General features: G+C 40.3%; 1 protein-coding gene and 1 pseudogene across 6 annotated transcripts in view; one reads left to right on the forward strand and one right to left on the reverse strand.

The window, feature by feature from the left end:
* The window catches only part of DOCK3 (dedicator of cytokinesis 3), a 268,621-nt gene that overhangs the window by 228,081 nt on the left and 14,749 nt on the right, over positions 1–25,791 (reverse strand). The gene's annotated exons all lie outside the window — the stretch shown is intronic.
* Positions 6,823–7,441, forward strand: LOC114501751 (annotated as a pseudogene).

The raw sequence follows: 25,791 nt of genomic DNA on the forward strand, positions 1-25,791 counted from the left end.
AAAAAGAAACAGACTCATAGATAGAGAACAGACTGACAGCTGTTGGGGGGGGGGGGGGTTGCGGGGCTAGGTGCAGAAGATGAAGGGATTAAGGCAAAAACAAAAAGCCCTCATAAATACAGACAACAGCACGGTGATGACCAGAGGGGAACAGGGTTAGAAGTAGAAGAAAGTACAGGCGGAGGAGATGATGGAAGGAGACTTGACCTGGGTGAGGAGACTGGACACACAACACAATATACAGATGACGTATTATAGAAATGTACAACTGAAACCTGTATGATTGTATTAACAATGTCACCCAATACATTCCATAAAAATTTTTTAAAAATTTTAAAAAGAGATAGTATACTAAAAAAATGTTTTAGAAGATGCAAACTAGCCTACGGTAACAGAAATCAGATCAGTGGTTGTTTAAAGGTGGGGGAAGAGGCAGAGAGAAAGGAGAGAGGAGAAAGCAGGGCTGAAAGGGGGTATAGAGAATCTTTCGGGCCCTTGCCGGGCGCCTCAGCTGGGTGGAGCACAGTCCCATGTACCAAAAGGCTGCAGGCTCAAGCCCGGCCAGGGCATGTTCAGGAGGCAATGGATTGACGTTTCTTTCCCACATAAATGTTTCTCCCTCTTTCCCTTCCTCTCTCTCTAAAATTGGTAAACATACCCTCAGATGAGGACTTTTTTTTTAAGAACCCCTTGGGAGGGGGACATGATTACAGTGATGGAGTCAAGGTAAATACCAATGTCAAACTTTATCAAGTTGTATGCTTTAAATAGGTATAGTTTATTGTACATCAATTACAACTCAGTGACATGGTTGTTTTTAAAAAGCAGTTAAGGTGAACTGAAATGGCTCGCTTTAAATCCAACAAGTTTATGTGCCAGGGTTATAGAAAAAGAAGCAGGTAACAGATTACTCAATTAGCCAGCCCCAGGTCACAGGACTGGTAAGAAGTAAAACCAGGATTCAAATCCAGGATTGTGCAGTAATCAAGACATTTCTCATTATATTTGTTTTGAAGACAGGGAAGCATATGGATGCATAGAGACCCATTTAACAAATATTACTACACTCATATGCCAGCCACTATTCTAGAATCTGGGGATATAGCAGTGGGCAAAAGACACAAAATCCCTTGCACTTGTGGAGCTTAATCATTCCAGGAATAGACAGGTTCTAAACAAACAAAAATGTATGGCATGTCAGATGATCAAGTAAAGGCTAAGGAGGAAAATAAAAGGAAGTGCTAAGGAATGGAAAGTTCAATTGTAAAGTGCAGAGACGTTGGAAGGAAGATACTGTAGAACAATGCAAAAGGTAGTCACTAATGTTAAAAGGACAAGTGAGTATGGAGAAGCAATGAAATGACTTGGCTGGTCTAAAAATAAAATAAAATAACAGTCAAGGAGAGAAAGACACATTGTCAGGCTGATTTCAACCTAAATAATTTTTTTTTAATTTAGTTCAGTTCACTGGTATTATCTGTTCTGCAAAAAGGACAATTGCACCATTCCCATAGGTCGATGAGAATATAAGACAGCAAACTACAAGAGGTGAATACGTATTAGAGAAAATTACTGAACTAGAGGATATCTAAAGATCTACTGTACCTAAATCTAAATAAAAACCAGAAAAACTCAAGTGAAATACAACTCCTCAAAGAGTTGGTACAGCCAGGCTGGTGTGACTTAGTAGGCTGAATCACAGACATGCCTGGCTTGCAGGCCAGGTCCCCAGCAGAGGTACGCAAGAGGCAACCACACATTGATGTTTCTCTCCCTCTCTTTCTCCCTCCCTTCCCCTCTCTAAAAATAAATAAATAAAATCTCTAAAACAATAAGTTGGTACACAATCTCAACATGATGTTTATTTAGCTGGAAAACTGTCATTATGCAGTAGCATAATTACAGAGAATTGTTTCTGCCTAGAAGTACACAAAAATATGATTTAAAAAAAACCTAGCAACCATACACTGAGATCTGAAATATGATAATTTACAACTGCTGATGCTAAGTCACAAACCTAGAAAAATTAACACAAACCAGGCTCATTAGGCACAGTAGATAAACTAAAAACCAAGTAATAAAAATAAAGTGGTATTTCATTTAAGGCAAAAAAACCCCCACACAAAACCCTACCATTTTCTACTGTGATCTGGGAACAGCCCCTCACTGTAACTGACTGCATAAAAAGCAAAATACTGAGATTCAAAGGGTGAATCTAGCCTTCACCTATGATAGAAAACAGAGTAAAACCCCTAAGCCACTTCACTTTAAAACCTAACTTCATGCCTAAAGCAGAGAAAAAAATTGCCCAATGATTTGACAAAGTTGTGGCCACTGTGGGAAACATGCACACAAGTTCACTGACACCCATGGAAAACAGCCACTGATTTTTTTAAATATTTCAAGCATTTGGAACTTTTTAAAAAGATTTTATTTATTCCTGGAGACAGGAAAAGGAAGGAGACAGGGAAGGGAAGGAGACAGGGAAGGGAAGCAGGGAGACAGGGAGAGAAACATTGATGTGTGGTTGCCTCTCACGCACTCCCCACTGGGGACCTGGCCCGCAGCCCAGGCACGTGCCCTGATTGGGAATCGAACTAGCAACCCCTTGGTTCACAGCTCATGTTCAGTCCACTGAGCTACACCAGCCGGGGCTAGCACTTTTTGATTTAAATTCCTGGGTCAAGCATTCAAAAACTTGGGCTTTGTGACTGTTTACAGGGAAAACCTCTTCAGACACTACACCCCACTGGTGTTAGTCTGAAGCCTCCGGATACCTGTGAACAAACTCCCTGATGAATCACTGGGCACGATTAGCTTATGGAAGCTAAAAATCACCGCTTTCTCTGCTCTAGTATGTAGTTAGGCCATAAAATTTTTGAATTTAAATTTCAAAGAAAGCCAGCCAAATATAAGCATCTAATTTCCCTCCCTCCTGAAGTCTAATTAATACCACGGTTTAAAATTTTTTTAAATTTTAATCCTGCAACCCACAGGTTGAGGAAAATGAGAAAGGAAACAGAATTTAAATAATTTTAAAAGCTGAAAAATGGATGGACAAGTTTAAGAAACCCAAACTCATACCAACAATACAGCAATTTTCAACCTTCTTCATCTCATGACACACATAAACTAATTATTAAAGTTCTGCAGGACACCCAAAAATATGTTTTTTGCTGATCTGACAAAAAAATAGATATAATTTTGATTCATTCAAGCCAGACAGTTATTGTTGTGTTGGCTGTTGTGTTTCCTTTTTTGGGGCGGGGGGGGGGGGGCAGTTTGGACAATCTATGGGAAAAGCAGTCAATGCCCCTGACTAAATAGTCAGGTATTGCATGTTTTAAAAATTGTTGCAGCAAACTGGTTGAAAATTGCTGCAATAGTAGAAAGAATCAACCCAATTTACATCTCAAAATCAGGAATTGGCAGTAACGGGTAACTCTGAGAGTGGCGGGAAGGAGTCGGGCAGGGATTCAGGGGAGATGCTACAATAAGAAAGGACTCATTTTGAATTGTCTAGACAGCATTTAGAACATTAAAATCACCTCCTCCAATTCATATCTCAGTGTTTCTCCTTTCCTCCATTCAGGAGGATAACTGGAAACTTATTCTCTGGAAGAAGAAACAGATTTTTACTCTGGATGGGGAGACACAGGCACCTCCGAGGACCGGGGTCAGTATAAAAGAGGAGGACTGAGTGTGCACAGGAAAAAACCTCCAGCTCGCTGCCAACACTGGGCTCTCATAATTCTGGTTTGCGTAACTTTTTACCCTTCAGGCAAACTCATGGTATTCCCTTAGTTAATGAAAAGAGCCCCCGAGGACCCAACACATTGAATGAAAATAAATTCACGCTAAAGAACATATTGTGAAATTTGTGAACATATTGTAAAATCTCACAACCCTGAAAGCAGAATTATGGTTCTATTAATAAGCTCCCAAACAGAGAAATAGTTTGCACCCAAAAGATCAGGAATTACAGACTTTTTAATACTAACACTGCAAGCCAGAACACAATGGACCAATGCCTTGAAAGTGCTCCAGGAAGATGACATCTAAAGAATTAGGATAAAATTAAGACATTTTCAGACATGCAAATACATAGTCGGAAAAAAACATAAACTAAAACCACTCTGGAAGCACTCTGTATTGCCCTCTCAAACTGAACTGTGCGTGGCTACACGTCAGCAATCCCTCTCCCAAGCCACACGCCCTGGGAAAAGTAACACGTGTGCGCCCGGAGGCAACACAGGAAGATTCGTAGCAACAGTGTTCTTTAACAAAAGAAAGGGAACAATGAATATCGAGTGTCAGGAAAATGAATTAAAATCAATATATTAGAGCTACACACAATTCTGTTGAATCTTAGACTTATATTTTTATTTTTTTAATTATAACTTAAAATTTTTTCTTTCAGTGTAAGTGTATAGTTCTATGAATTCTAGCACACGCACAGAGTTGTGTTACCATCACCACAAACCACATTTAAAACAGTGCCACCGACCCCGCCAGAAAGACTCCCTCATGCTCTGTCTTGAGAGTCACACCGTCCTCATCTCCACCCATGACAATCGCTGATGGGTTATTCCGACACTATAGTTTTGTCTTTTGGGGAATGTCATAAAAATGAAATCATATGTTTCTAACCTTAATGACTGACCTCATTCACACAACATAACCCTTTTGAAAATTACTCAAGTTGTTGCATGTATCAACAGTTCGTTCTCTTCTGTTGTTCGGTAGCACTGGACTCTATGGCCACACCACACTTGGGTGACCCACCCAAGTCCCGAAGTGACCACTGGCTGATGCAGACATGGGACAGATCTGGCTCAGCTCACTGCATGCTGGCATGTCTTCTCTCGTGGAGGCTGTGTTCAAATGTTCTGCCCATTCTTTTATTATGTTATCACTGAGTTTTGAATTACAAATCATTTGCCATACAAATGCTTTACAAATATTTTCTCCAGGACTGTAGCTGCTTTTAGTTTTACTTACTGTTTTTTTAAAAGTCAAACGTTTTTAATTTTGATTAACTACATTTCATCAATTTTTTCCTATTATAGTTTTGTACCTTTTGTGTCCTATTTACAAAATCTTGGTCTAACCCAATGTCAAAAAGATATTCTTTATTCTCTTCTAGAAATTTAATAGTTTTACCTCTTAAGTCTCTGACACATTGGAAATTAATTTTGCCTTAAGAAAAAGGCTGTTGTTTTATCCAGCAAGTCAACTTTATGTTTATAATACTTCTCACTTATAGAATTTCTATTCAGTTGTATTCGATTTACCTTACTCTGCTGAAATATCTTTCTACTCATTTAAACACACTCTGTTCTACTTCAGTGAAATAGCAAATTTCAATGGACAGTTCCAACATGACTCATCGAAGGCCACATTTGGTTGATGTCTTCTCTTGTTGCTTTGTAAGTCCAGTGACTGTGGGATTGTAACCTTGCCACCATAAATTTTAACTTGTGAAGATTAGAGCTTCTCTATTTCAGTGCCGTGTCTTTTGTTTAAGCAGCACTCTGTGGATGACTTAAACTATGAACCCGTTTCTTGGGGGGCAGCTCCAGTCTCAGTCCAGATCCTCCCTGGGTGAGCTGCAATGAGCTTGTCCTGTACATGCTTGTTCAGGCATCAGTGGGAATCTCGGAGAGAAAAAATTTCAGGATCCTCTCTTGATCTTTTTCCTTTCACGATTTCTACACTCTACTGAGTGGCCATAATCATCATTACTCTGGTTTCCCCAGCCAGTAAGACTGTGATTTTTTCCCCACTGTCACCCCCACACCTTACTAAAAACCATGAGAATGAAAACATAGTTTGTCCAGTTCTCTCCTCAGAGTGTGTATGCCACACCAGAGTCTGCAGGCTTCTGTTCACTCTCCAGTCACTTTGGGTAACTGATTTTCTCATTATGCTGAAATATTATAGTTTTATTTTTTAGGGTAATCATCTGGAAGGGTCTTACTCTGTCATTACTGAAAACAGAAGTTCTGGACTGCCAATATTCTTTTTTTCAAAGCGGATTCATGGATGTTTGTTTTACTACCATGCCTCATTATCTGTATGTATACTACATATATTCTTTTGTGTTTATATTTTAAGAATTAGAACTTTAAAACAAAAAGTTACTGTGGGAAATGTTTTAAAATACACTGCAATAGCCCTGGCCAGTATGGCTTAGTTGGTTGGAGCACTGTCCCATAAACTGAAAGGTCGGGGGTTCGATTCCCGGTCAGGGCACATGCCTAGGTTGTAAGTTCAGTCCCTGGTCACAGCACATACAGGAGATAACCAAGCGATGTTTCTCTCCCTCTCTCTCCTCCTCCCTTCCCCTCCCTCTGAAATCAATAAGCGTGTCCTTGGGTGAGGATAAAAAGTAAAAATAAATAAAAATAAATAAAATATACTGTAGTAGTATGAGATCAGAAGAACAGAATGAAACTAAACAACAGGTAAAGCTGCTTGTTTTCTCATTAGAAAATTCATAAAATATTTCATCATCTACCATGAAAGAAATATAAAGTAAAAAGTCCTTAAAATTGTATATACAAACTGGCATATCAAAACTATCTTTGCAATCAGCCCTCCGTATCTGCAGGTTTTCAATGTGCAGATTCAGCCCACCATGAATCAAAAATATTCCGAGGCAGCCCAGCTGCTGCCTGCCATCCCGGCCAGGCCAGGGTTCCAGCTGCAGTGCCCCCTGGGCGTGCAGGTTATCTACGGGCAGCAGCGATGGCACCACCAGCTGAAGGCTCTGGAGTCCCCCTACCCCCACTCCCCTACAGTATTATCAGAAAGTCCTCCCAGCTTCACTATTACCATGACACCTGAGGCCAGAGAAAATGATGAAACTGTCTTGACTACCCTCAAGTTTACATACACTGAAAAATACCCAGATGAAGCCCCCCTTTATGAAATATTCTCCCAGGAAACTCTAGAAGATAATGATGTCTCAGGCCTTTTAAAATTATTAGCCTTATAGGCAGAAGAACACCCTGGTATAATGGTGAGCTTCACTTTAGTGACAGCTATGCAAGGAAAATTAAATCAGATAGGAGATCAATAAACACTAGGAGAGAAAAAGAAAGGAAACCAAAAGCAGAATAAGCCAAAAAGCAATTATTTTATGGCATTGCTGTTACAAGTGAGAATTTCTCAAGTTGGAAAGCTAAGCTTGCAGAATTCTTGGAAATTAAAAAGAAATAAATGAAAGAAAAACAAGTAGGAAAAATAAGTGGGAAATAAATATATGAAACAGATCATAATCTTGGTAAGTCTGGTACCTAGTTCTTGGAGGATTACTGAAAATGTGGAGGCAGATGAGACCCTGTTCCAGGCACCGGACGACTTGCAGCTGGAAGCTGGCGAGGGTGACGCAGACCACAACCCTGCTGACCCGGAGAGTGGTGGCCTGGCCAGCTAACGAGCTATCCCTGCCGGCAGAGAGGCTTGACTGCCACGGCATCTGCGGCTATGCTAAGGGGGTGTCGATTTTCCTTTCCCTTTTCTAAGAAGAAATAATTTTCAAGAGAATATTCTGATTGATTTCAGCATTGAACTTAATAAACTGACCTTAAAATTTCAAACTAAACATTTTTAAGGAAAAAATCCCAGAAAAGTAGAAAAAATAAAATTTGAGCATGCCACATGCTAAGTGAGCACCACGCTAAACCCACATGAATGAAGTGATGTGTAGGCAGGCGAGCCCTATACGCACATGTAGGTTATGTGAGCATCCTCAAATTTTGGTATCTGCAGGGGGAAAGAGGGCCTCAAAACTAATCCCCTGTGGATACTGAGGGACGGCTCTAGTTAAGTTTTTGGAGAGTGAAAAGCTTTACACAGATTTTCAAGAGCACAGGGGTCTGTGCCCCTAACTTACCAGTTGTTCAAGGGTCAATTGTATATAACTCAATATATGGCATCAACAGAAATACAACAACAAAAAAGATCTCACTTACAACAGCAACCAAAAGAGTAAGATATCTAGAAACTTAGAAAATATGCAAGACCTATATAGGAAAAAAAACCTTAAACCACCACTGAAGGCCAAATGCATGTGCAAAAGATGTGCATTAATGTTCGCTTTTCCCGCACACACATACAAAAACGCTGGGTGAGGGCACACGGGACAACCGTGGGAAGAGTAAAGGACTGAGTGGGCAAGGGAAACATGACAGCGGTGTGTAGCCATTTGTATCTTGGCATTTTTAAGCCATGTGTTAGCAATTCAAATACAGAAATGGGCAAAAGTAGGTTTGTAGTTGTGAGTACGTGAAAGTTTATTCTTGTATTATTATTTATTAATTACTGTATTGTTTTCCATATGAAATAACCCTAACCCATCCCTGTACATGAATTAAAAGAAACAGTCAATGAAACTGTAATAAGTATGCATGATGCCAGGTGGCTTCTAGAATAAATCAGGGGGGATCACTTTGTAAATTATATAATTGTCTGATCACTATGCTGTACACTGAAACCAATATAAAATAATAATGAATGTTAACTCTAATTGAACAAAAACATTTTAAAAAGAAATCCAAAACAATTAAGTTAGCATTGGGAGCTAAAACCAACAGAATGAAGTATAATAGAAATAAAAACGAAAATCTTCCATTTAGGTTCCAAAAGATCAACTAAACAAATACAAAAGGTCTTAGAAGTAGTTCATGTGAAAGCTTGGTTAGTTTTGGTGATTTAATATGAACAAACAGCCTAAAATGGTTATTTACACCCCCTCCCCCAAAAATGTCAGTCACTGTCAACGTCAGTAGCAGAAGCTCAGGACACAGAACACAGACAGCAGAAGTCATGTTCTGCTCTAACACGAATCATCAGGACACCCCTGGTATGCTGTGCTCAGCTGGGGGGCATTTTTAAAAAGGCACTGAAAAGACTTAACCAAAACTGGAGGAACAGACAAAAACTATGCCAAAACTGACCTTAATCATCTGTGGGATAGAGAGAAACATAATTTTTTAAAACCTGATTTATTGATGAATTATTTCTTAAAGATTTTATTTATTTATTTATTTTTAGAGAGAGGGAGGTAGGGAGAAATAGAGGGAAAGAAACATCAGTGTGTGGTTGCCTCTCGCTTGCCCCCTACAGGGGACCTGGCCCACAACCCAGGCATGTGCCCTGACTGGGAATCAAACCAGCGACCCTTTGGTTTGCAGGCCGGCACTTAATCCGCTGAGCCATACCAGCCAGGGCGATACACAAAATTGCTACGATGGCAATGCCCTGTGGTTTGGGTGCAATACAATCCCTATCAAAATCCCATCTGGTCTTCTGGCAGAAACTGGCGAGCTGATCTTAAAATTCATACGACCCAGAATAACCAAAATAATCTTGAAACAGAAGTAAGTTGGAAAACACACTTTCCTATTTTATTTTTTTAAGATTTTATTTATTTTTTATTTTTAGGTAGAGGGGAATGGAGGGAGAAAGAGAAGGAGAAAAACATCAATGTATGGTTGTCTCTCTCATGCCCCCTACTGGGGATTTGGTCCACAACCCAGGCATGTGGCCTGACTGGGAATTGAACCGGCAACCCCTTGGTTCACAGGCCAGTGCTCAATCTACTGAGTAACACCATCAGGGCCACACTTCCCTAATTTTACAACTTACTTCAAAGCTACAATATCAAGACAGTATGATACAAAGTTACAGTAATCGAGACAGTGTGGTACTGGCGTAACTCCCACTGAAATAGAACTGAGAGTCCAGAAACAAGCCCTTAGAGCTATATTAAGTTGTTTTCACAAGGGTGCCCCCAAATGTAAATCAATATGAAAGAATAGTCTTTTAAACAAATAATACTGGAACATCTCAATATCCATATGCAAAAGCATTAAATTGCACTCCTACTTAACACTATACACAAACTTAATTCAAAATAAATTAAAGACCTGAATGTAAGAGACAAAACTATAAAATGCCTGAACAAAAGAGTAAATCCTAATGAGCTTTAGATCAGGCAGTGATTTCTTAGATACAACACCGAAAACACAAACAGCAAAGAAAAATAAGTAAATTAAGCTTCATCCAAAAGCTTCATAAAACTTTTATGCTGCAAATGATACCATCAAAAAAGTGGCATACACCACGATCACACGGTGTTTATTCCACAGAAGCAAGTATGGTTCAGCACCCACAAACCAATCAATGTGATACACCACCTTAACAAAATGAAAAACAAAAATGATATATATGACCATCTCGACAGATACAGAAAAGCATTTGAAAATAGCAACATTAATTTATGATAAAAACTCTCAACAAGTTGGTATAAAGAAAACATACATCAACATTATAAAAACCACATGGACAAACCACAAACAACACCATACTCAAAGGTGAAAAGTTTGAAGTTTTTCTCTGAGATCAACAAGAGAGGGCTGCCCACACATACTTTTATTCCACATATATTAGAATTCCTAGCCAGAGCAATTCAGCAAGAAAAAGAAATAAAATACATCCTAATCAGAAAGGCAGAAGTAAAACTGTCTCTTATTTGGAAATGTTATATTATACATGAAAACCCGAGCCCTGGCTGGCGTAGCTCAGTGGATTGAGCGCGGGCTGGGAACCAAAGTGTCCCAGGTTCGATTCCCAGCCAGGGTACATTCCTGGGTTGCAGGCCATAACCCCCAGCAACCGCACATTGATGTTTCTCTTTCTCTCTCCCTCTCTCTCTCTCTCTCTCTGTCTCCCTCTCCTTCTCCCTCCCTCCCTTCCCTCTCTAAAAATAAATAAATAAAATCTTTAAAAAAAAAAAAGAAAAAGAAAACCCTAAATATTCATCAAAAAATACTTTTAGAATCATCAGCAAACCCATTAAAGTCACAAGATACAAAATAAACATACAAAAATCAGTTGCATTTCCATACACTAAGTTAAAAAACTATCAAAAAGAAATTAATTAATTCCATTAAACACCTGAAACTAACAATGTTATACATCAATTATATCACTATATATTGGGTTAGACAAAAAATTCATTTACTTTTCTCCATACAAATGCTCAAATGGAAGAAGATATGCAACATTTTGACATATCATCCTTTATTATTTCAAGAAAAGTAACAACGTAACTGAAACACAGATAAAAGATTTGTGCAGTGTTTGGAGAAGGTGCTTTGACTGATGGAACGTGTCAGAAGTGGTTTGTGAAGTTTCCTGGTACTATTTGGCCAAATAATTGTTTGCTGTGGGGCTGTCTTGTGCACTGTAAGATGTCTGGCAGTACCCCTGACCTCTAACCACTAGAAGCTAATAGCAGGAGATAGCCAACATACTCAAAATATCCAAATCAACAAAGTTATTGGTGAAAATGAAAGATGTGCCTTTTGCTTTACAGAAAAAACTAAACAGACTTTTGGTCAACCCCCAAAAAGGAAAAGAAAAAAAATCCCATTTACAATGGCAACAGAAAGAATAAAATATCTAAGACTAAATTTAACCAAGGAGGTGAAAGGCTGAAAACTGTGAGACACTGATGAAAGGAATTGAAGAGAACAAATAAATGGAAAGATATTCCATACTCACTGATTAGAAAAATTATTGTTAAAATGTCCACACTACTCAAAGAAATCTACAGATCCAATGCAGTACCTATAAAAACTCCAATGGCATTTTCCACAGAAAAAGAATAAACAATCCTACATTAGTATGAAATTACCCTAAATAGCAAAGCAATCTTGACAAAGACCAAAACTGAAAGCACCATGCCTCCTAATGTCAAACTATATTACAAGGCTATAGGAATCAAAACAGTATGGCACTGGCATAAAACCAGACATACAGATCAATGGAACAGAATAAAGAGTCCAGAGATAGACCCATGCATAAATAATTAATTTACAACAAAAGAGCTAAGAACACACAACAAGGAAAGGCAATCTTCTCAATAAATGTGGTTGGGAAAACTGAACAGCCACGTGCAAAAGAATGAAATGAAACCCCTATCTTATATCACACACAAAAACCACCTCAAAATAGATTAAAGAGCTGAACATAAGACCCTAAAAAATAAACTCCTAAATAAAAACACAGGGGGTAAGCTTGGTATCAGTGTTGGCAATGATTTTTTTTAATTTAACACCAAAAGCAAAAGCAAAATTAAACCAATGAAACTACATTGAATCAAAAATCTTGTGCACAGCAAAGAAAACCATCCAGCTTTGTAGTGTCTCAAGTCCGTGCTCTCTTTATCCGTCACTCCGGACCAGGGTAGGTTTGTTCCAACTTAGTGCCCATGGAAAGGCAGGCATCTTTCCAAGAGAGCTAGTGGGTGAAGAGACAAACTCCAAAGGCAGAACACCTGGTCTGAATCTTGGCTCCACCCTTTACTGATGATGTGACCTCGGGCAAGGTGCTTGGCCTTCCCATGTCTCGGTTTCTTCATCTTTAAAAATAGTTATAATAATAATATATACTTCAAAGGATTATACTGAGGATTAAAGAGTTAACTTATGTAAAGTACTTAGAATAGTACCTGGTACAAAGTACATACTCTTCAAATGTTCGAAATTATCATTTTACTATTTACTTTTTAAAAGTATGTACCTACACACATTTTTATACACACAGAGTCTGAAATGCCAAGCTACTGACAGCAGTTACTGAGCTGGGTCAGGGGAGAAGAGGGGGAAGACCTAGGGGGATGAGGCTTTCACAAGTATTACTTTCATAATTCTTTAAATGCGGATTTTTTAAAATTAAGGTCACGGTATTTAGCTATACCAGGTATAAACATACTGCATCTACATAAGTGTTCCACAATATCCCCAAAGTTGTGCTCTTTAGTATAACTCTAGTATAGCAATATAAAAATATAATGGGGTCCAATACTAAAGTTTACTTTGCTCTATGTGAAGGAAAAGAAAGCACCATTGCTAAAGTTATTAACACCAAACACTAGTCCTCAGAACAGAATTCTGACTCTCCACTTTGAGATGGAAACCAGCTGTCTATAAATTAGAACTACTGGGTTATCCTTTTGCATTTCTAGATAACAGTGTTTAAGTTAGAGACTATACTTTTTAATGTGTTTCAAACACACCACAGGCAAAAGGAAATTATAACAGGGGTAGATATGTCTTAATAGAAAAAAAAACTAGGTATCCCAAGTGAGTCCCAAACAGGCTTCAGCCATGAGGTGGTGAGGGGAGCACATAATGTTAATGGGTCAGGAGGAGAGCAGGAAAGAGGGAGGCTAAGGGCAGAGGCACGGAGGGCAGATGGAAAACGGTACCAAGGGGTCTGCGTCCCATCCTAGCCACAGAGCCAGTGAATTTTTTTTGGGTGAGATGCAGACAGAAGAGTTGAAGGAGCTTTCTCGCCAAGAATCTGAGACCCAGGAACACAAGCACTGTACAAAGCGGTTCTAGCAGGAGTATCAAAAATCAGTTATGAGGGCACTTCTGAGAATTTTTAGTAATAAAAAATCATAAAACTAAAAGGAAAAAGAATATTAATACACAACACTAAAGTTTAGTGTCAGAACTTGTTTCTGTCATTTAACTAATTAAAATATCAAGTTTAAAAGAAAATGCAACCCAAGGTATTAATTCCACTTACTTTATGAATAAAATAATTGTCATTTCCTCAATCAATAATCTATTTCCAACTTATAATCTCCAAAGCACAGAGAAAAATACTCTCTCACATGTATCAAAGTGAAGAAGGTCATTTACAAAGCAATAATGCCACTACAACATATTTTCTTAGTGAAATTATACATAAATTCTGATCTCATGTGAGGAAAGATAAGTGTATTTACTTTCCTGAAGAGGCAAATAGAAAACAGTTAAATGATCTGTTCGCAATCATTATGGTTTTCCATGTTAGGAACAGCATTGCCTAGCTCCTCTGGAAATGAACTCCATTGCTGTTTAATCTACTTTCTCTAAATCTAAAAGCACTCGTCCGCTCCTCAACTGACCCTTCTAAGATACATCTGTCCCTGGATCAACATGTTTCCACGGCTCCCCACTGCCCACGGAACAAGGGCTGAATTCCTTGCTCTGATATGCAAGGCCCGTCACGCCCTCAGCCAAACCCATCTCCCCAATCTTCTCCCGGTGTCACAGGACTTGGGTCGATGCACAGTTCTCCAAAAACACCTTGCACAAGTCTCCAGTCCATACCTCACTGCCTCCGACTGCCTGGATCTTGTCTCATACTTCACGCACCAAAACCCCACTGGCGCACCCAGACCCAGTTCCCCCACCCTTCCGTATTTCTCCTGTGGTGCCCCCACCCTCTGATGGCACATTGCACAACCGTATGTTTCACATTTTCTATACTATAGCTTTGTGTGCGTGATGTGCGCGTGCGTCAGGTAGCCCTATCTCCTCACTATTCTGTGTGCCCAGTGCGCCTAATCCTCACCTTCACAGAAACTCTCCCACTCCATGTGATTTCATTGGGGCTATCAGCCAGACACCCTCCACCGCAGGTGGGCATGTGAAATGAAGCACGCTGGGCCACACTATTCATTCCCCGAAGCCTTCCCAACAGGAAATAGCTCTTTCCTAGACTATCATGAGCTATAAAGATGCAACCCCCAGAGCTGCCAAGAGTTGTTCCCCAATAATGAAAGCAGTGCATTTAAAAAAATTAATGACTGCAAAAAAGTCCAACACACAGACAATGCTGCAAGATAAGATGACGACACTGAGGTCCTGATGTCCTGAGGCCCTGATTCCAGTCTAACCTGAGACACGTTCCTGACTTTTCTGGTTACATAAACCAGTAAATTTTTCCCTTTTTCTGCAGTTTAAGATGAATTTCTATTAGCTATAATTGAGAGAGTTCTTCAGATAAACTCAAGAACACAAATATGTTTCCTCCATTGAATGCTCCACATAGTAAGCATCTGATAAATATTTCTAAACTCACTCTTATCTCCTAGTGGCTCTAGCCAAGATTCAATGATGGAAGAAATGGCCCTGAATTCAAGACCCTAATAGTCAAACTGTGTGACCTGTAGAGGATCCAAATTGAAGACCCAACAGTCAAACTGTGTGACCTTGAGCAAGGCACTACAGGTCTCTGACCTTGGTAATCCCATCTGAAAAACAAAAAAGTTGAGTTACATCAATCATTATGGTACCTTCTTGATCTAAAACTCTATGCATATATAACTCTTAGCTAAAAATCTTGTCAACTGGTACTATTTCAACTACTATCATAAAATAAAACTTCCCAAATCCAATTTTCACAATCCTCTAGATTAAAGGTATTGCAAGTATGTAGTACCTTCCTTCTTCCTTCATTGTTCCCAGAGCCTTAAACATACCAGAGTCAATAAATGTCCACTGAATCAATAAATATCCACTGAATCAATAAAAGAATTCAATGAAGTAACTAAACTTTCTAGTTAGACTTATGTTTTCAACGTCATATTACTGCCTATGTTTTTAATTCCCTCAAAAAAAAAAAAAAACAAACTTCTTCCTCTTCCACTCTTTCCAAGAAACAAAATTTAACTTTCCCCCTCTGTGGTCAACACAACTATAGTTGGCATCATCTTGCCAGTCTTTGTAGTATATAATTTCAGTACCACCTTTATCCTTCGCCTCTTTCTTAATCACAACTAAAAATCATTTCAAATTCTGTATTTTCAGGGTTGAATTGTTCTTCAACCATTTCTAGAAGTTTAGATCTTTGTATCAAATCTATTTGAAATGCTTCCACAAATTCCCAACAACTACAACTGGACTCGTATGAGTCCCTGTCTCCTGACACTGGAATTTATTTTAACTACAGTCTCTATGAAATGAACAATGAGCGAATATCCATTCAGAACATCCTAAGCAAAAGTGAGAACCACTCCAATATGTTGGCTCAAGAAGATTAGAGAGACTTAACAGAACTTATCTAAATATTCAACTTTCAAATAATCTTCTTTTGATATAGGGGTTCTGGGGGAAAACCATAAAATAAATATCTCTGGATGGTAAGATCTGGATTAAGTAAAAAAAAATGTATTCATCTCTACTTGCAATAACAACATGTTTAGCTTGTGTAATTTTAAATTACTCTTTAAAATTATATAAGTAAAAAAATTATACAAGTAAGTTTTCAGTATCTTGACCTTGAGTGTTAACTAGTATGGTAAGAAAGAATGAGTCGGAACTGGGGAAGAACAGAGACTGCTGTGACAGCAAAACGGGCGTGCGTACTGAGTGGAAGGGGGAGAAGAAATGCCCATATTCACATGACACATGCTTTTACAAATACAAATAGACACAGCAGGGCCATGAACAAGTGGCAGCCTGGGCTAAGTGAAATGGAAACTAATCTTGCTATGAAATAAAAAAACAGTGAATATGGAAAATCCACAGCTAGCATCATAATTAATGGTGAAATATTGAAAGCTTTTCCCCAAAGATCAGGAACAAGACAAGGATATCTGCTTTTACCCATTCAACATAGTGCTAGAAGTTACAGCGAGAGCAATATGGCAAGAAAAAGAAATAAAATGCATCCAAATTAGAAAAACAGAGTAAAATTATCTCTTCACAGATAAGATGACCTTAAAAGAATCCATACCTTAAAAGAATCCATATTCCTCCTCCCAAAAATCCATTAGAGCTAACAGAGGAACTCAGCAGTTATAGGATGTAAATTTAACACGCAAAAATCAGTTGTATTTCTAAACACTAACAATGAAAAATATGAAAAATTAAGAAAACCATTCCATTTACAACACCATAAAAACAAAACATTTAGATATAAAGTTAACCAAACAGGTAACAGCTTTATACACTGAAAATTATAAGACACTGTTGAAAAAAATTATAAATAAATAAATACACACACACACACACACACACACACACACAGAACCCTCATTTAAAACAGGGAGGCCAGAATAGGGAGCTCTCATGCCCTGTGTCAACTGAGAAGCAGGACAAGGAAAAGTCTTTGTAACAGCCCTTCCAATTCTTTTCCCCTCTATAAAGGGCTTCCTCTTTTTTAGTGGCCTTGTGCATGGCCCACATGACCGCACGTGTTCCGGGTTGCAGTTCCTTGTTGTTCCTGAATAAACCCACTTTGCTGGAGAAATATCTGGCTTTTTGTTTTAAGTAAACATATTCGGTGGCCTGCACAAGCATCCGGAGAAGACCCCATAATGCTCCGAAGACTGTTGAACAAACAGGTGAGGCACCCACAGAGCCCATCGATCTCCAGTTTGTCTCCGACCCTGGAGTTTCAGGGTAAGTTTTCTCCTGGATCTGAGCTTCTGCTCTTTGTATTTTGAGGCTCTCCAGGCACTACCTGGGATGTGCTTAAGGCTCTGCCCTTTTCTGTTCAAGGCCTTCTTTATTTGCAATTACTTGTTTTGGCACTCCAGCCGAGATCATGCTGTTTCTTGAGACTGCTAGTCTTCATCCCAAATTCCTTTAAAACTGGACTGTCTCTACTGAATCTATTGCTGGCATTCAATCCAGTTCTACACCAGCCTGTCTCGTTGAAACTGTGCTACAGCAGCCTTCAACCTAACATGTTTGAGAGCAGGCTGTTCTGCTAGAACTGTGCTGTTCAGCCTCAACCTGACCCCTTCACCTTTAGGTCAGGCCTCGATGTTTCTCTAAAACTGGCTGCTTCAGCCTTTGGCCTGACTTCTTCCGGATCAGTCTGCTCTTCAAATAAGATACTGGTATTTGACCTGCAGGCTGTTTGGACCTTTGCCCTAGAATAAAGCCTCCAAAAAATGGGATTCCAGTCATCTAAATACTTCCAGGGTACCCAGTCTCTCTTCATGCACATTTCTAACCAAATGGACTGACGTGACTAAAAGCAAGTTAGAAAATAAGCGGCCATTGTGGAGAATTTTTACAATCCTCAAACTTACTTTTCTCAAAACCAAATTGGACAACCATCAATCGGCAATTGGCAACACTGAATGGAACATACATTTCAATTGGTATTTCAAGGCTTCCAAATGTTACTGTGAGTCTAAAATTGCCCATGTGCAAAATAAAGTGTTTAGTTTAACTGAAGAAAATAAGCTCTTAAGGAAAGAAAAAATGGCTTCCAAAACCTCATGTTCCCTCCCTCAGCTTCTTTGTCTCAGGCTCCAGCTCTGGAGCCATCATGTTCTTCGTCCCTGACTCCTTTGTCTCTGTCTCTGCCTCCAGTGTCATCTTGTCTTCCCCTACTGGCTTCTTTGTCTCTGGTTCCCTCTCTGGTGCCATCTTCCTCCTCTTCTGAACCCTTCCTCACTCTCTCCTCCTTTGAACTTAGCAGAATCTATCCCTTTAAAGTTAAGCCTTCTGAGGATACTAATAAACTCCAAGTTTCTTATGTTCCTGGATTAAGGCCAAATTGCAAACCATACAAAGTAAAGAGTTTCCTAAAGTAACTGAGAATCCACATGAAGGGGAGAGGGGGATTTATAAATAATAGTGATTCAAACTTATCAGCCTGGTTTTTCTGACTTAATATCATCTAGTTCATATGCTTGTCAATGAAGATCGGTCCGACACTGGATGAAATTCGCTCCAGGCTGGATGAAATTTGCTCACTGGGAACATCCTGAAATGGATTTGGAAACACAAATCCCTAACTTTTGGTGAAATGCTGGAACGCTCACGGGAGACCTCCACCATGCATTTACAATAGTCTTTCCTAAGCCTGTTTGTTGACTAGAACAAAATTCAGGCTGGCTCCTGGCTGGTATAGCTCAGGGGACTGAGCGCAGGCCTGAGAACCAAAGGGTTGCCGATTTGATTGCCAATCAGAGCACATACCTGGGGGTTGTGGGCCGGGTCACAAAATAGGGGGTGCATGAGAGGCAACCACACATTGATGTTTCTCTCCCTCTTTTCTTCCTTTTCCCTCTCTCTAAAAATAAATAAATAAAATCTTTTTTAAAAAATCAGACTTGATTACAAAAGCCTGATGAAACTGTTCCTAATTATTATAATAGACCTCAGATTGTTTTCCAAGGAAATTCTAGTCTTCCTTCAGATACTGACTCCACTCAGGTTAGCCTTTAACTCTATGTTTATTAACAGGCTGAATCGAGATTTCTCTTTAGCTAAAAGGCCCAGGATGAAATGGGAAACCATGTTCATTCTTGATTTGGTTAATTTAGCAAATCAGCTTGCTCACACCCTAGATGATTCACCTAAAACAGCAATTTTCAACCAGTGTGCTTCAAGAATTTTTAAAACATGCAATGCCTGATTATTTAGTCAGGGGCACTGACTTCTTTTCCCTTAGGTTGTCAAATTTTAAAAAATGACAACAACCCAACATAACAACAGCTGCCCAGTGTGAATGAATCAAAATTATACCTTTTTTTGGTCCAACTGGCAAAATCTATGCTACAGAACTTTAGTAATTAGTGTGTATGCCATAAAATGAAAAAAAGTTGAAAATCACTGACCTAAAAGAACACTAAAATTCTTAATTTTCAGGACTTCCGGCCAAGATGGAGGCATAGGTGGACACACTGTGCCTCCTTGCACAACCAAAATTAAGGACAACAAAAACTAAGAAACAAAAAAAAAAAACCAGAACACACAGAAAACTGAACTGTACGGAAGTCCCAACAACCATTCATCCAGACCGTAAGAGGGGCGGAGTCAGCGGCCAGCAGAGAGGGGTCTTGGCAGGAAAATGCGGTGGCTGGCAGACCGGCATGCAGGGTGCAGGGGGCGGCTAGCAGACCCTGGTGGCAGACCCCAGGCACCGGCTCGGGGAGGCAACCAGCAGACCCAGTGAGGCATGCAAGGAAGGCAGCTGGCTGTCCGGAGTCACACATTCACGTGCAGATAAACCAAGTGAAAATGGGCAGCAAGACAGACCGCACTACTCAGGGCCCCAGCACCGGGAAATAAAGCCTAAAAGCACTGATTGAAAACATTTGTGGAGGTTGAGGTGCCGGGAGAGACTCCCAGCCTCACAGGAGAGTTCATTGGAGAGACCCACAGGATCCTAGAACATTCACAAGCCCACCCACCAGGCAACAGCACCAGGAGGGCCCAGTTTGCTTATGGGAAGCAGCAGAGGGGACTGAAATCTGACAGAGAGTGGAGCAAGCACCATTGTTCCCTCTCTGACACCACGCCCACGTACAGCGTCACAACCCAGTGACTGGGGTGTCCCAACCGGGTGAACACCTAAGGCTCCACCCCTCATGCACGTAACAGGTGTGACCAGACACCCCCACCCAAAAATGGCTCAAACGGAAGGACAAATGAAAGCGCCAGAGCCAATACTTTCAAGCGACCAAGAGATAGCCAACCTATCAGATGCACAGTTCAAAACACTGGTGATCAGGATGCTCACAGAATTGGCTCATTTTGGTCTCAAATTAGATGAAAAATGAAGGCTACACTAAGTGAAATGAAGGAAAATGCACAGGGAACCAACAGTGATGGAAAGAAAGCTGGGTCTCACATCAATGGAGTGGACCAGAAGGAAGAAAAAAATATCCAATCAGAAAAGAATGAACAAACAAAAATTCAAAAAAATGAGGAGAGGCTTAGGAACCTCCAGGACATCTTTAAACGTTCCAACATCCAAATTATAGGGGTACCAGAAGGAGAAAAGGAAGAGAAACAAGTGGAAAAGTTATTTGAACAAATAATAAAGGAGAACTTCCCCATTCCGGCAAAGGAAATAGACTTCCAGGAAGTCCAAGAAGCTCAGAGAGTCCCAAAGAACTTGGACCCAAGGAGGAACACACCAAGGCACATTATAATTACATTACCCAAGATGAAAATGAAGGAGAGAATTCTAGAAGCAGCAAGAAATAAGGGAACAGTCACCTACAAAGGAGTTCCCATCAAACTGTCAGCTGATTTCTCAAAAGAGACCTTACAGGCAAGAAGGGGCTGGAAAGAAGTATTCCAAGTCATGAAAGGCAAGGACCTACATCCAAGATTGTTCTATCTAGAAAGCTTTCATTTAGAATGGAAAGGCAGATAAAGTGCTCCCCAGATAAGGTCAAGTTAAAGGAGTTCATCATCACCAAGCCCTTATTATATGAAATGTTAAAGGGACTTATCTAAGAAAAAGAAGATCAAAAACATGTACAGTAAAATGACAGCAAATTCACAGTTATTAACAACCACACCTAAAACAAAAGCAAACTAAGTAAACAACTAAAACAGGAACAGAACCACAGAAATGGAGATCACATGGAGAGTTAGCAACAGGAGAGTGGGAGGAGGAGAGAGGGGGAAAGGGTACAGAGAATAAGCAGCATAGATGGTAGGGAGAAAATAGACAGGGGGGAGGGCAAGAATAGTACGGGAAATGTAGGAGCGAAAGAACTTATGACACATGGACATGAACTAAAGGGAGGAATGGGGATGGGAGGGGGTGTTCAGGGGAGAGGGGAGTAAAGAGGGGAAATGGGACAACTGTAACAGCATAATCAATAAAATATATTTTAAAAAAGAAAAAAAATCTTAATTTTCAGCTCTGGCAAACTAAGGTTCCCTATGCAAAACCAAAAACTTCCTACCTACTGCCATTATTGCAAGGAGTCAGGACACTGCTAAAAAGATTGTCATAATTTAAGCACTTCAGATGCCTTCAGCCTTTGAACCAGTCCTCCCCATGTCCTCCTAATCCTCAATGATGGGGCTCTAAGAAACTACAAAGGCTTTTCCCAGTCTTCACTCTTAATCAATTTGAAGAAGCTCTTCCCTAGATTGGAAATGAATCCCTCTGTCCTGACACTAGAGCACACTCTCGATACTCTACTCCACTGCTAAAGGCAGCCCTTGCCTGGAGTGCTAAAACAGTTTAAACGGTGGGGATCACTAATAAAAAACACCACCAGCTCCCTGGCTCCGGACCCATCCCTTTGAGACCTATTCACCCTTTCCTCCTTTGTTCCTGTGCTCCCACTAATTAATCAGGCCAAGACTTCTTAAAAAAGCACTGTGCTGGAATTTCTCTCTCTCAAAAGGGGGGAATACTCTACGATTTGACAGTAGCCATCAAAACAGCCAATCGAGTGAAGTCAATGGCCCTTTGACGTCTTTTAATTTCCTCCATTTCTGACTGCACTATAGCTAAATCTGGGGTCACTGATCATTTGTCCCTATTAGATCAGCAGCCATCCTCTTTATGGGAAAAATCTTCAACTGATACTGGCAGAATCCACAGTGTACCTCCTATCAAGATTAAAATAGACCCCTCAAAACCCCTTCCCAGAATCAATCAACACCCCATAAGGAAAGAGGCTCTTCAAGGTATAAAGCCCATAATCAGAGACCTCAAAAGTCGGGACCTCATTGTGCCTTGCACTGGTCCCTGTAACGCTCTCATTTCGCCTGTGAGAAAGCCCATTAATTCCGGTCCTCTTCTCCCAGCCGTTACTGAGGAAGCTCCTCTTGAGTGCTTAACACTGACAGATCATCTCCTGCCCCATCATGATGATCTGCAGAAAATTATTGAAGAATGCAGATTTTTCATGGTTTAAGGATAGTTCATATTTAAAGAGTTAAGTGGTAAGTACTATGTTGGTGTGCTGTTGTAACTCCGCTTGATATCAAGGCAGCACCTTTACCTTTAGCTACTTCAGCTCAACAAGCTGAATTACTCGGGCTTATACTTTAGCCAAGAACAAATGTGCCAACATTTATACTAACAGGAGATATGCTTTCACGGTAGTTTATGATTCTATAATGTTGTGGAAGCAATGTGGCTTCCTTACTGCCAGTGGAAACAAAACGGCCCTATGTTCAGTAACGACTGGATGCTACACATTTGCTTGCTGCTTTAGCTATCACTGAGATTCCTGGGAATTCTAAATTTGACTCCTTGGAAGCTAAGGGTAATCTCTTTGTTGACATCTCCTCAAGGAACCAGTAGCAGTCAAACCTCTATTATGGTCCAAAGGGATATTTTCCCAACTGATAACTTAGAAAAACTGGCTAGAGAAGCCCAACAATTATCCCCAGAAAAGTAAAAACAAGACCAGAAGTCCAAAGTCAATGCACCAGATAACCACATTTCAGTCAACACAGACCATATATATGGCAATGGTCCCACAAGATTATATGGAGCTGAAAACTTGCCATCACCCAGTGACACTGCAGTCTCCATAACAGAGTAGCACAACACACCACTCACGTGTTTGTGGCGATGCTGATGTAAACAAACCTACTGCACTGCCAGTGGTGCTGCGGGAAGCTGTACCATCTATGTTTGTGTGAAGTGTACTCTCTGATGTTCACATGACAAAATCACCCAACAACACATTCCTGACAACACCGCCCTGTTGTTAAGCAGAGCATGACCATACAGGGAAAGCTCTCCTTCAAACCAAATAATAACTCAGTCCTACTAAACATTCTAAAATCCCCGCTCCTAACTACTGGACTTGCATTAAACCACTTGTCCACTGACAAAATGAGAGCATTCATGAATCAAAGCTGGTACGGAAATATTAATAAGGCCACCAAAAGCTCCTACCTCACTTGTCCTACTCGTCCAAAGTGCAACCCAGGAAAGTCTACTGGTTCAGCCACTGGAGTTTTTAAATTGCCTAATGGACCATTTGAGGTTTGACAAATGGAATTCATACAGCTTCCCCCTTCCCATGTGTACAAATGTGTTTCAGTCATGATCTTTATACTTTCTCACTGCACTGAAGCTTTCCCTGGTAGACAGGCTACTGCCTCTTCTATTGGCTAACCTCCTTCTAGGAAAGATTAACCTACCTGGGAAACCCCTCTAGAACTCTGTAAGATCAGGGAACCCATTTTATCTGCCAGGTGCTTTGACAAGACTGTGCTGTTTGGCTGGTTTTACAACATTTCCACTGTGCTTACCTCTCTAAATCCTCAGGTTTAGTGGAGTATGATAATGACATTTTAAGACTCAACTGTCAAAATTTGTGGAGACCCTCCAAATACCCTAGCCAAAAGCACTGCGGTTGCTAAAATTTAAAGGCACAGATCTTTTAAATTACCTCCTTTGGAGCTCATAAACTCTCACCCTCAAGAAAGTTATAGGACATCCTATGTACCTGGCTCCTACCTCTTTCAATTGATGGTTGATTTTTTTTTAAAAGACATACTTCAGCCCTGGCTGGTGTGGCTCAGTGGACTGAGCACAGGCTTGCAGACTGAAGGGTTGCTGGTTTGATTCCTGGTCAGGACACATGCCTGGGTTGTGGGCCAGGTCCCCAGGTGGGTAAATATATTAAAAAATAAGTAATTTTTTTAAATAACCATGTTTTGGTAGAATAATCTGTTCACAGTACACTCTCGGAGACTAGGAACTTGGGCACCACACTTCACAACCTGGAGACTTCGTCTATTGGAAAAGACCCTCCAGAAATACTCTCTTCCGCCTCGCTTGAGAGGTCCCCCTCAGACGCTGTTAACCAGCTGTTACGCTGCCAGACTCCAGGGCTCACACGACACATCTGAAGAAAGCACCTAAGACTGGACCTGCAGAAAATAAGGATTTCTCAAACCTGAAGCGAGACAACATCTGACGGGACAGCTCTCCCAAGATGCCCAGGCCAGGGCTGCACGCCTTTTCTCGCTGTCGCTTCTTCCTTCCCTTTCATCAACAGAAAATGCCCTTGTCCTCATTCCCTAGTACCCTGAAGAAAGGAAAAACCTCTTTCTTTGATTTTATGGTCTTTCAGAAGTAGTCTTATAATGATCCTGTGGCAATCTTTTCACTTGCTTTTCTGAAGAGTTAAAAGGCTTTAAATCCATAGAAGCTGTTCTTTCATCTAGGCTATTACCTGATTCTAGACCCTTATCCAAAATTCAGGGTCCCTGAATTTACAACCTACAAGCTGTATTACTGACAACATATTTTCTTCCAACAAGTTTTCTTTTGCGATAACAATACTGTTTAGTTTCTTAATGTTTTATTCCCACAGTATTTCTTCTCAAAGTGTCCGTTTAGTTCTGTGGAGTGTGCGTTAGCCACATTCATTATTCTAACATACAGACATTAACCGAGAAGTGCCTAAGAGCTCTGGCTGGTGTGGCTCAGTGGACTGAGTGCGGGCCTGCGAACCAAAGGGTTGTCGGTTCCATTCCCAGTCAGGGAACCTGCCTGGGCTGTGGGCCAGGTCCCCAGTGGGGGGTGTGTGAGAGGCAACCACACATTGATGTTTCTCTCCCTCTCTTTCTCCCTCCCTTCCCCTCTCTCTAAAAATAAATAAAATATTTAAAATAAATAAATAAAATCTTAAAAAAAAAAAGAAATGCCTAAGATATCTCACTCTACCCGCCTTGTTATTCAACTGTGACCACCACAGGCTTCTAATCTGTGAACTGTCCTTCCAACATGAGACACGACACCCAGGGACACTCCTCCCTGGTATGGAAGAACATAAGGCTGTCGAAACCAGAAACATCTGACTCAAGTCAGCAATGCTTCCAGAGAAAGATCTTGATCAAAAGGGAGAAATGTAAACAAAAATGATAATAATAAACAGAGAACTCATTTAAAGTGAAATAGAGAAGCCAGAAGGGAGAGCACTCGTGCCCTACGTTGACCACAAAGAACAGGGGAAACTGTTAATAACTCTTCCAACCTCCGTTTTCCTCCACAAAAGGACTTTCTCTGTTTTATTTTAGCGGACTTGCACGTGGCCCGCCACAATTGCATGTTCTGGACTGCAATTAACTTTTTACCAAATAAACCCATTTTGCTAGAGAAATATCTGGCTGGCTTTTTGTTTACAATTAACAAAATAAATTTAAAACAGCCTAAATCAATGCAAACACATCCCACAGCCATTGACTAGGAGAA

This window comes from Phyllostomus discolor, chromosome 7 (genome assembly GCF_004126475.2).
Source record: "Phyllostomus discolor isolate MPI-MPIP mPhyDis1 chromosome 7, mPhyDis1.pri.v3, whole genome shotgun sequence".
NCBI lineage: Eukaryota > Metazoa > Chordata > Mammalia > Chiroptera > Phyllostomidae > Phyllostomus > Phyllostomus discolor.